We start from the raw sequence: 1,758 nt of genomic DNA, 5'->3' as shown, positions 1-1,758 counted from the left end.
ATAGTCCGTCTGAAACACTTGCAAGCTCTGTTTCAATAAAGCAAGGAACGTAGGAACGTTCCTTGCTTTATTGAAACAGAGCCGCAACTGTTGCCCTCCTTTTATTCATATCTATATTATATGCAATCTTTACTACTACAAAGGGAAAAAATATACGTTTAAAATGTGTTTCTTAATATGCGTATTTGTGTTGCTGATCACAACCATCGAACGACTCTGATCACTGATGGAGATTGTGTAAAGTAATGATTGTTTCCAAAGATACAAAATAAAATTATTTCGCTCTGAACAGACCTAATTATGAGCCAGTTGGAGCGACTTCACATGTGAAGAAATTCAGATTTACTAAGGTGACTAGTCCATTTCACACAGATGACATACCGCTACTGAACAGGTTTTGTGCCGATTGCTAAACCCGTTTCACTAGTTTTGGAGAAAAATAAACATTTTTAAAGCCAAAAGCTAGCAGCAGTTGTCTCAGTTAGGTAAATGGAGAACTCGGTGATAAGGAATGTAGCCTACTGCATCTTTGATGACGTCACAACAACAGAATGGTTTAATTTACAGTGATTTATATCAGTGAACAGAAAACAATCCACAAACGGGAACATAAATTCAGAAAAAACTCTGTATTTAATAAATCAACAGTGTCGATGATTTATTAAATACAGAGTTTTTCGATTCGACACATTTGTCCGTTTAAGTGTACTGTACTAAACGAAGCTCGCAGAAGGCAAAGCAGCCTCATGCCTGATTACATTTTTAAATACAACGCAAACCTCTTAATCTGCGTTTGTATTTAATCCGTTGCAGCGTTAACGATTCACAAAAACACACCACTGTTCGGTCCGGGTACTAAAGTATAATCCGTTTTTCTGTCAAAACGAAAAAACGAAAAACGGAAGTAGCTGTCCTTTTTCCTTTTTTCGTTTTAAACCAAAAACGAAAAAACGGCAAAAAAACGGATTTTGTTGATTTCATAAAAAAACGAAAAACGAAAAAAACAAAATCAAATTACGACCCAAATTTGGTTTTTGGAAATTACTTTTTTCATTTTTCGTTTCTTGACGGCAGGCAGACCGGAAGCGGAAGTAACGCCAAAATAAAATTAGCGTGCTAATTTAATATCAAACATATTTTCCGCTTTTTATACACCCATTGTAGGTAGTAGGCTGCATTTATTTTAGTTAAGTGAAACTACAACAGCTGGTTGTTTGGGAGAACGTGATAGCCTATATAAAATTATAATACGCTTAAAAAAAGTGACCACAGCCAAATATGACAAAAGATGAGGCTAGCCTTTCATTTCTAGCTGAACATTGCATCTACAAACCTTAAACAAAATAAACAACCGTCTTTTTTTTTCTTAAAAGATGTTTTATATTGTTTTCATATAATTTTCTGATGGCAATTATAGAATGCGAGTGCGTGTGTTATATTGAAAGCGAGGCTGTCTATGAATATAGACAACAGTGAGGTTTTTTTTTTAATGTGTTTAATTTTTTCAATAAGCAGACATACAAAAGACAAGACTAGACAGAATAATAAAACGACGACAACAACAACAAGCTGGGAACAACAACAGAAAAATCAAAAACTCAAATGGAAGGATCAGTTTCAGATAGATGTGACAGGTACATTCTACAGTATTAAATGAGCTAGAGATACAGCGGGAGCTGAAAAAGAATAGAGACACCCCCCCCCCCCCACATGTCTTTATTAATATTTTGTTTACTTTGTTTACTCCACTTTGTCCGC

The sequence above is a fragment of the Odontesthes bonariensis genome, chromosome 6 (assembly GCF_027942865.1).
Source record: "Odontesthes bonariensis isolate fOdoBon6 chromosome 6, fOdoBon6.hap1, whole genome shotgun sequence".
NCBI classification, from domain to species: domain Eukaryota; kingdom Metazoa; phylum Chordata; class Actinopteri; order Atheriniformes; family Atherinopsidae; genus Odontesthes; species Odontesthes bonariensis.
This window is presented reverse-complemented; position numbering follows the sequence as displayed.